This window comes from Miscanthus floridulus, chromosome 1 (assembly GCF_019320115.1).
Source record: "Miscanthus floridulus cultivar M001 chromosome 1, ASM1932011v1, whole genome shotgun sequence".
Taxonomy (NCBI): domain Eukaryota; kingdom Viridiplantae; phylum Streptophyta; class Magnoliopsida; order Poales; family Poaceae; genus Miscanthus; species Miscanthus floridulus.
In genome coordinates this window covers 10,824,549-10,838,077 of record NC_089580.1, presented here as the reverse complement: position 1 = coordinate 10,838,077, position 13,529 = coordinate 10,824,549, and the positions used below count along the sequence as shown (strand labels likewise).

The following is a 13,529-nucleotide window of genomic DNA, read 5'->3' as shown; positions in this document are numbered from 1 at the left end:
ACCTCCTCCTATCTTTGAGGGGGATGATTTTCCATATTGGAAAATTCGCATGGAGGCATACTTAGAAGCTCTATATGTTGGAATACTTAGAGCCACCTCACAAGGCTTCCCAAAACCTCGGGATGCTACACACCTACAAGGCGATGAGGTGAATTATGAGAAATGGAATGCAAAGGCTCGAAACACCATTTTTAGAGGCCTTTGCAAAGATGTGTTTAACCGAGTGAGGAACCACAAGGACGCCCATGCACTATGGTCGGACATTTGTGCACTCCATGAGGGAACTAAGAGTGAGAGTGAGGAACAATATCATCTTGTTATGAAAAAGCTTAATTCATTTGAGATGCTTCCCAAAGAAAGTGCTAATGAAATATACTCACACTTGAATGTTCTTGTAGAGGAAGTCAATGGGCTTGGACTTACTCAAATGCAACCATTTGATGTGGTAAGAAAAATATTGAGTGTGCTCCCCATTGACAAATATGGGCATATTGTGATCGTGCTTCATCAAGGTGATCTTTCCACCGCTATACCAACATAAATCTTGGGAAAGATCAATGTTCATGAGATGTATATGCACATCACGCCACAAGATGGCTCATCCTCTACCAAGAAGAAAGACAAGGACTTAGCATTCAAAGCTAGCCAAGAGAAGGGCAAAGCAAGACTTGAGTATGAGAGCTCAAGTGATGATGAAGTTGATGATGCAAGTCTTGCTCTCATGGTGAGAAGAACTGCCAAGATGCTAAAGAAGCTTAACAAGAGTGGCATCAAGTTTGATGGCAAGAAAAAGAAGTTCTTCACTAGCTCTAGAAGGAAGCCAATCTCCAAGATGGATTGCTACAATTGTGGAGAACTTGGTCATCTAGCACACTAATGCACCAAGCCCAAGAAAGATAAGTTCAAGAATAAGTACAAGGGCAAGAAAGATGACTCAAGTAATGAAGAAGAAGATGAGAAGAAGAAAAACAAGCCATACAAGAAGAGAGATGGCAAGAAGGACTTCCACAAGAAGAAGAAAAGTGGGAAGGCATACATCGTCGGTGATTGGCTCACGGACATTGATTCATCCAGTGGCTCATCTGATGATGGTAGTGACAACGAGAAGGTGGCCTCCATTATTATTGACTCTTCATCATCTTCACCGCCACCACCGCCATCATCCTCTACACACCTATGTCTTATGGCCAAGGGTGAACGCAAGGTATCAATGATGATGATAGTAGTGGTGATGAATATGCTAGCAATGATGATAGCGATAGTGATGATGATGAATATGAATCACGTTCTTATGATGATCTTGCTAAATTGCTAAAACAATACACTAAGATCATTATAAAGACTAGAGCTAAGAATAAAAAGCTAGAAGTTAAAAATGATTCTCTTTTAGCCAAATGTGATATAGCGGAAAAGGCTAGTGTGGAGCTTAGAGAAGAAAATGATGCTATGTCATCCAAACTCAAGGAGCTCAAATCTTCTAAGAAAGGGCTTAAAGATAAACATGATAAACTTGAGAGGATACATAATGAGCTCATCACTAGCCACAATAAGCTAAAAGAAGAATATACAACTCTAAAGATCAATCATGATAATCTTGTTATTGCTCAAGAATTTTTATCCAATGAGCCACATGATGCTACTAATGATGTTGTTAAGATTGATATAGCTACATCATGTGATGATTTGATCATTGAGAGCATTGAGCAAAGTTCTAGTAGCAAGGGCAAGCAAGTGGTTGAGACCGATGATTATGATGAGTTTGTCAAGCTCAAGAATGATAATGAAAAGCTCAAGAAAGATCATGAAGAGCTCAAAACCACCAAGTCTATAGTGCTAGAAACTCTTGATCATGATGATGGTTTGATCCTTGAGAATGAGAAGCTTAAAGAAGAGAACAATAAGCTCAAGGAAGAGAAAAACAATGATGCTCTCAAGGAAGAGAACAAGAAGCTTAAGTTGGAGAAAGAGCATCTCAAGATTAGTTTGAGCAAGTTCACAAGAGGCAATCATCTTCAAAGTGAGCTACTTATGAACACCATCATGAAGATGGATAGAAGTGGCATTGGGTACTTGGCAAACCAAGGGAAGAAGGCTCAATCTCAACAACACAAGTCAAAGCCAAAGCCAAAGAGATGTTTTGAGTGTGGACAAGAAGGTCACTTTGCCCATGAGTGCCAAACTCCACCACCACAACCCTTGCCCAAGCATGCTAGACCTTTTGCCTTTAATGCTCATTACATACTTAGAAAGGATTCTAGTGGAAAGATGAAAGTCATGTTCTTAGGACCTCCAAACAAGAATAGGCCTAAGAAAATTTGGGTTGCAAAGTCACTTGTTGAGAAGGTGAAGGGCCCTCAACAAATTTGGGTTCCTAAAGCTTGATCTCTTGTGTGTAGGTGAACTACAAGACTAGTGGAAGTCATTGGGTTATTGATAGTGGTTGCACACAACATATGACCGGTGATCCTCATATATTCACCTCACTAGATGAAGTAGATGGACAAGAAAGAATCACATTTAGAGATAATTCAAAGGGCAAGGTCAAAGGATTGGGTAAAGTGGTAATATCAAATGATCATTCAATCTCAAATGTGCTATATGTTGCTTCATTGAGCTTCAACTTGCTATCCATTGGACAATTGTGTGATCTTGGCTTTCAATGCCTATTTACCAAGAAGGAAGTGGTTGTATCCAAGAAAGATGATGATCAAGTGATATTCAAAGGATTTAGACACAACAACCTATATCTAGTGGACTTCACCTCTGAAGATGCAAATTTGAAGACTTGCCTATTCACCAAAACAACACTTGGGTGGCTATGGCATAGAAGACTTGCTCATGTTGGGATGAGCTCACTCAAGAAGCTAATGAAGAATGATTTGGTGAGAGGGTTGAAGGATGTGAAGTTTGAGAAGGACAAGCTTTGTAGTGTATGTCAAGCCAGCAAGCAAGTTGCAAATACTCATCCTATAAAAGCTTTCATGTCAACCACAAGAGTACTAGAGCTCCTTCACATGGACTTATTTGGACCAACAACATACAAAAGTTTGGGAGGAAATCTTTATTGTCCTATGATTGTTGATGACTATTTAAGATACGCATGGGTATTCTTCCTTCATGACAAATCCGAAGTTGCATCATGCTTCAAGAAGTTTGCTAAGAGAGCACAAAATGAGCTTGAAGTGAAGCTCAAGAAGATTAGAAGTGACAACGGCAAAGAATTTGACAACACAAACATAGAAGCCTATTGTGAAGTTGGGATCAAGCATGAGGTCTCTGCAACATATAATCCTCAATAAAATGGTGTAGTTGAGAGAAAGAATCGGATATTGATCACTCTTGCAAGAACAATGCTAGATGAGTACAACACCCCCGAAGCTCTATGGGCGGAAGCTATCAACACCGCATGTTATGCATCCAACCGCCTATTCCTTCAAAAGTTTCTTGGCAAGACACCTTATGAATTGCTCAATGGGAAGAAGTCAGACATCTCCTTCTTTAGGGTGTTTGGTTGCAAATGCTATATCTACAAGAAGCGGCAACACCTAGGGAAGTTTTAAAGGCATTGTGATATTGGTTTTCTTGTTGGTTACTCATCAAAGTCCAAAGCATATAGAGTATTTAATCATACCACCGGCTTGGTTGAAGAAACATATGATGTGGAATTTGATGAATCTAACGGCTCCCAAGGAGCACATGAGAATCTTGATGATGTAGGTGATGAACCATTGAGGGAGGCTATGAAGAACATTCCGGTTGGAGACATCAAGCCTAAAGATGATGAAGATGATGTACAAGTGATTGATCCACCTTCTTCATCAAATGTGCCACAAGATGGTGATAAAGATGGGAGAGTAGAAAATAAAGATACTCATATCTCCCATGAACAAATGGTGACATAAGCACAAGATGTTGATCCTCCACAACCTCCCCCTCAAGTGGTTAATAGAAGAAATACACCTCTACTACAAGATCATCCACAAGATCTCATCATAGGGAGTCCATCAAAGGGTGTAATGACTCACTCACAAAAACCTGCTTCATTTATTGCACATCACTCTTTTGTCTCTTGTTTTGAACCTACTAAGGTAGAAGAAGCTCTTCAAGATTCGGATTGGATAAATGTCATGCATGAAGAGTTGAACAACTTCACCCGCAATGAAGTTTGGACTCTTGAAGAGCGACCAAAAGGTGCAAGAGTCATTGGAACAAAGTGGGTGTTCCGCAACAAGCAAGATGATCAAGGCATTGTCGTGAGGAACAAGGCAAGACTAGTTGCAAAGGGGTTCTCTCAAGTTGAAGGTTTGGATTTTGGAGAGACCTTTACACCGGTTGCAAGACTAGAAGCTATTCGTATCCTCCTTGCATATGCATCACATCATGAAATTAAACTATATCAAATGGATGTGAAAAGTGCTTTTTTAAATGGCTTTATTAATGAACTAGTCTATGTTGACCAACCTCCCGGGTTTGAAGACCCTAGATATCCTAATCATGTTTATAGGTTGTCCAAGGTGCTATATGGGCTTAAGCAAGCCCCAAGAGCTTGGTATGAGTGCCTTCGGGACTTCCTCATTAAGAAGGGCTTCACCATTGGGAAGGTCGACACCACACTATTTACCAAGAAGCTTGATGGACATATCTTCATTTATCAAGTATATGTTGATGATATCATCTTTGTATCATCAAATGAAGATTTTTGCAAAGAGTTTGGTGAATTGATGTCTAAGGAGTTCGAGATGTCAATGATTGGAGAGCTTACATTCATTCTTTTTTTTCAAGTCAAGCAAATGAGAGAAGGGATCTTCATCTCTCAAGAGAAATATACAAAAGATCTTCTCAAAAGGTCAAAATGGATGAATGTAAGCCAATCAAGACACCAATGCCAACTAATGGACATCTCGACCTAGATGAGGGAGGTAACACGGTTGATCAAACTCTCTACCGCTCTATGATTGGTAGCTTGTTATATTTAACCGCATCTAGGCCCGACATCATGTTTAGTGTGTGTATGTGTGCTAGATTTTAAGCTAATCCTAAGGAAACTCATTTAATTGTCGTAAAAAGAATCCTTAGGTATCTTAAGCACACACACCAAGCATTGGCCTTTGGTATCCCAAAGGAGCTATATTTGAATTAGTTGGCTATTCCGATTCGGATTATGCCAGTTGCAAAGTTGATAGAAAAAGCACATCCAGAGGGTGCCATTTGCTTGGTAGATCACTTGTGTCCTGGTCCTCCAAGAAACAAAATAGTATGGCTTTGTCCACCACCAAAGCGGAATACATTGCCGTAGGTGCTTGTTGTGCACAAATACTTTATATGAAACAAATTTTGCTAGACTATGGTGTAGTTCTAGAAAATGTACCTCTTTTGTGTGACAATGAAAGTGCGGTAAAACTTGCTAATAATCCGGTTCAACACTCTCGCACCAAGCACATAGATATCTGCCATCACTTTCTTAGAGATCATGTTGCTAAGAATGATATATCATTAGAAGGTGTAAGGATCGAGGATCAATTGGCGGATATCTTCACTAAACCGCAAGATGAGGCGACTTTTTGTCGATTGCGGAATGAGCTCAATGTTCTTGATTTTAGGAAGTTCACTAGAAAATGAGATTGTGTTGTCCCTTGCATTGCATTGTAATATACAACATGTTTAATCTTTGGTAATGCAAATAGGGCTTGTCTAACATGGTTAAGATAACCGCCAGAAAGCGAGTGAAGAAGCTTAACCTTGGATCAAACTTAACAAGCAACTAGATTTATTTTCAAGTATTGCATTGCATATGCATGAATGTTGCTTTGTCGTTTATCTTCAATTGCCCTCTTATTACCTATTTTCTTAAAAAGAATTATAGCCTAAGGCAAAGTATTTTTGAAAAAATTGAGGGTTTGAGAGAGGTCACTCATATCAGTCCCAATTAGTGTTTATTTGGATCTTATTGAAGTTGGGACTTGATTGGGAATAGGCAGCACGAAGGACTTTGAAGATTTGCTGGAAAAAGAGTGACCGGACGCTGCACCGGACTCTGAAGTCTAGCGTCCGGTCAGTTCACAGAAGGTGAACCTGCTACGATGGAGTGACCAGACTCTACTGTTCAGCGTCCGGTTAGATGGTGGTTCAGCGTCCAATCAAGCGAAGGCGATCAAGGCAGTGTGGACTAGACTCTGGCTGCGTCTGGTCGCGTTTCCAGGGGTTTTGGATCTCTCTGGAATCGACCGGACTCTAGGTGGCAGCGTCTAGTCGTTGCCACCGGAGCGTCCAGTCAGTAGAAAATGTGCGGGTTCCAAACTCTCTTATCTTTCCTTATCCGTCACGTCGGGGGGCCACCATATAACCCAATTCGCCACGCGTGTTTCTGACCTAACCCGCCGACTTCGCCACGCCACCATGCTTCCTGCCCACGCCTCTGCTCCGCCGCGACTCCACCGCTAGCCATGCCCGCGCCACCTCGCCTGCACTGCTCCACACCATTGCACAGCACCTCCCTGCTTTAGCGCTGCTGCACAGCCGCGCCTCCCCGCGCACCCGAGCCATTGTGCCCTGCGCCAGCGCCACCATCGCGCCAACAATAGCACGCCCGTGCCCTAGCTCCGCCGTGCTCCACCTCACTAGCATGCACTCGTGCCCTAGTGTCGCACTGCCTCACCGAGCCACCACAACGCTGCATTACCTCACCAGAACCCTAGCTTTACAGTTCCTCCCAGCGGTTCCCTGATTGTCGTTCCTCTTCTTTTTGGATCACCGGTTCATCAGGTAGCAAGCCCTCATGTCCAATTTCATATCTATTGCTTGCTTTCTTAGGGTTTCATATCTCTAGATATATCAAAATTATTTATAAATCTAATCTATTCTAACATGCAGCGAGTCGATGTTTCTGAGATCTCATTGGCAGTTGTTAGTCAACTCGGGGCCAAGCTCACGAGTACGGATTGAGGCCAAGCCTCAGAAGTAACAATTGGCAGTTGATCTTTGTTAGAGGCAACAGTTCTATTCAGATGGCTCATGTTAAGAATGCCGGAGGTGATCCAGGTGATGAGGATCCGAGGCGTCCACCTCGCCTGCCTACTGATGCAAAAGGCAAGACGACGAAGAAGCTTGCAACAAAGAAGCACAAGTATCCAGATGTAGATACAACAAGAGTAGCCGCAGTTGTAGAGGCCACAGAGCATGCAAAGAGAGGAGGTGCTTGTAGTGGTGTTGTCATTGCAGATCAACTTTCACCAGTACAGAGAGCTGCACTTGAGCAGGTTGAGCGCCGTCATGGTGGTCCAGCTGGGACTGTCATGCTTGAGGGACGACAAGTTGTCTTGGAGGAGAGTCAGCCTCAGGGGGAGTTACAGCAGTAGCCACACCTATCAGAGCAGACTCAGGAGGGAGAGCAGGCTAAGGAGACAGAGTTGGCACCTCAGCCACAATTATGCCACTCTAGTCGTACCCATGCTCCAGTCACACCGAAGGTGGAGACATAGCGGAGGGGTTCTCGTCCACCTCCGAGACCACAGGGTCCTCCTCTAGTGACTCATCTGGACTTGAGGGCTACCATGGCCAAGCAGGTGTAGTAGCTCAGGTTCATGGAGTTTGACGAGTGGTTTCCACTAAGGCGGGATGAGCGTGCATCAGAGGGCTTCTACACACCACTGCAGGAGGATTTCTATCATGCATATCTTAACAGTGGGGCTGTATTCAAATCTCAGAGGAAGTACAAGATTGATTCCATTTTAGCAGCAGCTGGAGAGCATATTCGCCCTTACCTATCCTACTTGCCAGGGCTGATAGACTTACTCGGATGGACCGGCTTATATGTTCCATCTTGGGTTCATGAGTTCTATGTTACACTATGGATTGACCCGCAGCATAGATTCATACACTTTGCATTTAGAGGCAGATATTATAGGTTGATGAGCTTTAGGGTTAGGGATATTCTTAGGCTTCAAGAGCAGCCCATCCGGCTACATGAGGTTTGCTATGGACAGACAACGCCTCCTAGATGCCCACATGGCGGTATGGTGCCTCCTATAGATTTGGTCTGCCACTGCTTCACAGAGTCATTTGGTGAAGGGTCGAGCAGGACACCCAGTGACCTCACTCCTACAGCTAGAGCGCTTGATGCTATCATGAGGAGGACCCTGCTTCCAAGGATGGTATATCATGAGGGCTTGACTCGCATATAGCTATGGCTACTAAACTCACTAATGCAGCAGACTGTCTTTGATATTTGGGATCTCTTACTTTCAGAGATAGAGGACACTATTGTAGAGGGATTCAGAGGTCACCGACAGTTGCCCTATGCTCATAGGATTACCTTCTTGATCCACAGAGCAGTGATAGTGAGGCCATCTGAGATGCTAGTAGAGTATAGTGGTGCCACTATAGAGTTTCCTACCTATAACATGACACAGATTATCCATCATAGAAGAACATAGGCACCTAGCTAGTCACGCCGTTGTCTAGATGTGCCAGAGATTGTAGCCTAGCAGGATGAGACCATCAGGGGTATAGCAGCTACAGAGGAGGAGTTTGATGCTCAGTAGGACGGGATGGTCGAGAGTGACCCTAGTGATAGTTCTGATGACAACTATCTGGCCATCCCTTAGATGCCTCCTCGACATCATGACCATGAGGCCGGTAGCTCTAGTACAGCTCCACCTGCATCGTAGATAGACCCTGCTCTACTTTCCATACTTGAATGGATGAGGTAGGATCAGGCTCGCCAGGCCCAGGAGACTGCTGCTACATTTGCATAGTTCTAGACTAGGCATGATGAGTTCCAGCGACAGTAGTAGGTGATCCAGCAGCAGCAGACCATGCATCAGCAGCAGCAGCTACTTGGATTTATGCAGCATGTAGTTATTGCTATTGGAGCTCCACTGCCACAGCCTTCACCCCAGATAGGCCAGTCTGCCACCACTTCTATGACTCCAGCGTTACAGCCCAATGGGCTTCAGAGTCAGGGACAGCCACCAGCATAGTTTCCTTCTCCTACATAATAGGTGTCCCAGTGGTTTGCCTCACCAGTGCCAGCCCCGCAGTTCACACCTCTTCAGACAGGCTTCACACCGGCTCAGACTTCCTCACTGCTAGTGCCAGATCCCTCAGTCTCTAGGAGTCTTGGAGCAACATTTAGTGAGTTGACAGGGTAGCCTACTCTACCATATCTACATGTCCTAGGTCCTTCCATAGTTGCACCTATTATCGGGACTACAGAGACGCTCCCTTCTTTAGTTGTGTCATCAGAGTCGCCTGCGTTAGTTATACCTATAGAGTCTCAGGCCGCACCAGTCCCCGCTCCAACCCAGACCACTTCAGCATCACTGCTAGCTATAGAGGATCATATAGCATAGAGCTTGGGATCAGATGATGATGGCACATAGTTTCAGCTCGCTCCTCGTACCTCAGCGCCCGACTCGTCCGCTGTAGCCTCGTCGACCGACCCTTAGGTTTTGGTGTTTGACGCCAAAGGGGGAGAGGGATCGAGTATGTTAGTTTTAGGGGGAGCGACATACTTAGGGGGGCTTACTTATTAGCTTATCTATTACATTTGATTTTTATGTGTGATACACTATTATGCATTCATGTGTTTATCTTCATGCATCGAACTATATCTATATGATAGTGATATCTATGTGATCGTGATATTTATGTGATGTGTGACATGTGTGCTCTCTACTTTGAATTATTTATATGTCATATCACTTGTATTATGCTCATTTGCTTTGCTTCCATGTTTTACTCCGATGCAAATGAGCTTTATTACTTGTACTCATGCTTATTACTTTTACTCTGATGCAAATGAGCTTTATTACTTGTACTCATGCTTATTTCATATCTTTTGAGTACATCATGTTGGCTTGGGTCATATAAGCTTGTCATACTCCTGTGTTCTTATTGTCAAAAGCTTATATGAACCAAGCATGTTAAAAACCTCAACTCTTTCACATACTCAAGGTGGTATTGTCATCAATCACCAAAAAGGAGGAGATTAAAAGCATCTAGGCCCCTAGTTGGGTTTTGGTGATTAATGGCAATACAAGATTACTGTGACTAACGCGTGTTTTGTAGACGCAGTTAAGTTAGGTCATGATAATGGCAATTGATTGAGCAATCATGGTTGTCATGCCCCTACGATGGAAATCATTTCGGTTTTCAAAGGATGGACGACAAGGTTAAGGATGGACTAGTTCTAAGTGTTGTTTGGTGTTGAAGAGACACTTAGAGTAGTTTAGGACTTTATTTTTCCTTTGGACGTACTATTAAGGGTGGTATGGACGGGTAGCTTGACCTAGGTGAGTCTAGTGAGTTAGGTGTGTTGCACACTTGTTAAAACTAGCACTAGGTAGCTCCTAAAAAGCCCTTAGATCAATTGGAGCAAACTTCATTAACATATGATTGAGAGTTGGAAGTGAATGGAGGGTCAAATGCTGATCGGACGTTGGTTCTGGTGTGACCGGACGCTGGCGCAGAGTCCGGTCAGTTCATTTGATCAAGGTGAAGTCATCTGGAAGTGACCAGACACTGAGAGGTGAGTGACCAGACACTGGGTCCCAGCATCCGGTCGACTCCAGTAAGGTCCTAGAGAGGGAGAATCCTGATTGGAAGCGTCCGGTCAGTGCTGACCGGACGCTGGTCAGGTTCCAGCTACTGATCGGACGCTTAGCAGCAAGCGATCGGACGCTAGGGTTCTAGCGTTCGGTCAACATCAGTAAGGTTCTAGATAAGGAAAATTGTGACCAGACGCTGTCCTGCGTCCGGTCACAACTTAAACACTGGGAGTCGGGGTGAACTGACCGGAGCATCCGGTCAACATGACTGGAGCGTCCGATCACCCCATAGAGGCACATAACGGTTTGTTTTTCAACCGGGGTTATAAATACTTCCTCCATTTGGGTGAGGGGGTACTTTTGCTCATTCTAATAGCTAAGAAACACCCTTGAGAGTACCAAGAAGAGCAAGATCCTAGTGAGGTGATTGAGATTTGAGAATCCAAGAGTGAGACCTCATTAGTGAAAGCAAGAGTAGCAAAGTGTGCATCCACCCTTTTCATTAGGCTTGTCATGGTCAAGTGAGAGTTCGTGCTTGTTACTCTTGGTGATCGCCATCACCTAGATGGCTTGGTGGTGATTGGGAGCTTGGTGATCATTCGGCGAAGCTTGTGGATGACCCAACTCAAGTTGTGAGCGGTTGTGGGTGATTCACCATGATGGAGTGTCAAAGAATCAACCCGTAGAGAGCACTTGATCCTTACACGGATCAAAGGGGAGCTACACCCTTGCTTGGGTGCTCCAACGAGGACTAGTGGGGAGTGGCGACTCTCCGATACCTTGGCAAAACATCGCCGCATTCGTTCTCCTCTCTTTACTTTGAGCAATTCGATTCTTGTCTTTATATTCATAGAATTGCCATGCTAGAGTAGGATTGGAACATAGATTGCTAAACTTTTGTGCGGTAGACCATTAGAAACACTTTCTAGGCACAAGGGGTTAATTGGGCTAACTATAGGGTTTAATTATTGCAAAGAATTTTAGAATTATCACAATTCACCCCCCCTCTTGGGCATCTTGATCCTTTCAGTCCGCGTCAACGACATCAGGGAGGGAGTTGCATCGTTGGGAGAACCTATAGATGTAATCCTACAGGGACTCGCTAGGCTCCTGCTGGTAGCTCTTGAGGTCCCAGGAGTTACCAGAGTGGACATACGTCCCCTAGAAATTTCTGATGAAGTCCCCCTTGAGGTCCGCCCAGTCACGGATGTTGTCGTGTGGGAGGAATTCGAGCCACACCCGAATATGTTCCCCCACATAGATGGGGAGATATTGAATGATGAAAAGGTCATCATCCACCCCTCTAGCTCGGTAGGCGAGCCAGAAATCTTCGAGCCAAATATCAGGGTTTGTCTCCCCGATGTACTTGGCGATGTTGGTGGGTGGTCGAAACCGCTGTGGGAACGGCGTTCTCCGGATACATCGGCCAAAGGCCCGTGGTCCTGGGCCCTCAGGGCTGGGACTCCGGTTGTCTGGCTGATGACCATGCCTGGGGCATGTTTCACCGCTCCCCTTGATGGTTCGGTTGGGATCTATGTCGCCTGCCCTCATCGCTGCCTGGTAGACGTCATCATCATGTCGGGCCTGATGCTAGTTGCTGATGACGCTGCGAGCGTCTCGGTGCGGATTGGGGCGTTCACATACCGGTAGTTTGTGACAGAACTACCTAATTTATACAAGATAAAGTACGGCTGTCCCCGCTAACATGTTGACACACACACACACCGAGTGTCACGCAGGACCTCGATAAATCAACATCATAACCAAGATCGCATGATTAAGCAAATACACATCACATATGCAGAGTTGCAGCGGAAATAATATTACAAATGGTTTCACAAATAATAGTACAAGTTTGAGTTTCAAAACCGATTAGTGAAAACAACATAGCTTTCAAATGATTATATTAATATAAGTTCCAAATACATGGCTAGCATAAGTGACATCCTCAGATAAAAGCATATAGATGAGAAGTAATATAGAGTCACCGAGCCCACCGGCGGTTAGCCACCATTTCAGTAAGCCAAAACCTCACCAGCAACATGGTGGGATAAACTCTGAGTACTCGAATGTACTCAGCTAGACTTACCTGTCATAAACCAGAAATAAATTGACTCCAAGGATTATGCAAGGCTTTATAAGTGGAGGTAGCTTGACAACATTTTGCATAAAAAGCGATTAACTCAATTATACAATTATACTTTGGTCATCAAGTTAATTATAGCTACTCATCTCTAGATTAGCAACTATTCTATGCCAACCATGTGATACATCATTTTAAGAGCATACAATAGTAACCATAGCAGGTATAGTAATTCCATATTTATCCGAACCATCATATTCCATAATACAATTACTACGATGTTGGGACTAGCCAAGTTTCTCACTATCCGGGAGAGACGACGATTCGAATCGATTTCAACCAGCTGGGAATTTATTCCTAACACAAACCCACACTTCCCCCGTCGGGGTCACATCAGGTCACCTTTGGTACAACTCAGGTACACATTTCACGGGTTCGTACAGCGCTGCGCAATCAGGGACTAACGGTAGCCAGGTCACTCAAGCCATGCCTGCCCACGGTCCTAGACCAGGTCGCTTAGGTCATGCTTGCCCATGGTCTATTGATCTGCTCCCCACAGAGGGCACACAACAGAATGAGGCCCGGCCTGAGTTGAGCTACTCGGCTTCGCGGTCGGAACGAGTTATCCAGCCAGCTAAGTGAGAGGCATACGTTCAATCTTGTTAGAAGCACCAACAATGGTACGGTCCTTAATCGACATAGACGAGGATAGATCCACGCCCAAGACCTCCATGTCTTGTTGCTCCTCTATCGACATCCCGCATGGTCTCCATTTACATTACCCCATGGTTCTTTTCTATGATAGAAAATATAGTCAACCATGCTTTGGTATCCACCTATATCTCGCAGGTGACAGGAAATCACCCGACTTCTATCGCTCTAAGAATGGCTAAGCATAT

General features: G+C 44.3%; 1 pseudogene; it reads left to right on the top strand.

The window, feature by feature from the left end:
• Positions 1-13,529, top strand: part of LOC136542745 (protein argonaute 12-like) — a 249,583-nt pseudogene that overhangs the window by 14,823 nt on the left and 221,231 nt on the right.